Source organism: Lontra canadensis, unplaced genomic scaffold, assembly GCF_010015895.1.
Source record: "Lontra canadensis isolate GAN:19392208 unplaced genomic scaffold, GSC_riverotter_1.0 scaffold1081, whole genome shotgun sequence".
In the NCBI taxonomy this organism is placed as follows: domain Eukaryota; kingdom Metazoa; phylum Chordata; class Mammalia; order Carnivora; family Mustelidae; genus Lontra; species Lontra canadensis.
Genome location: NW_022632065.1, coordinates 3953 through 4306, shown reverse-complemented (window position 1 = coordinate 4306; position 354 = coordinate 3953).

The window sequence follows — 354 nt, the reverse complement described above, 5'->3', positions numbered from 1 at the left end:
CCCCCCCCCCCCGACCCACCGCGGGCTCGGGGCACGCAGCGCGGCGCGGCCGCAACCCGGGGGAAAGCGCGCAGCGGCGGGCGGCGCCGCGGCGTCCCGCGGGCCGCCGCCGGGGCACGCGTCCCCGGGGCACGGCCCCGCGCGCGACTCGGCCTCGGCGCGAGCCGCCCCGACAGGGCGGAGGCCGGGATCGCCGGCGGGGAGGGAGGGGGCGGGCGCGGACCCCGGACGCGAGGCGGCGGCCCGCGGAGGGAGGGGGGGCCCGGCCGGGACGACCGCGGCTCACCGCCGGGGGCACGGCGGCGAGACCGACGGCGTTCCGGACCCGGGCCCTCCCCCCACGACGGGCCACCA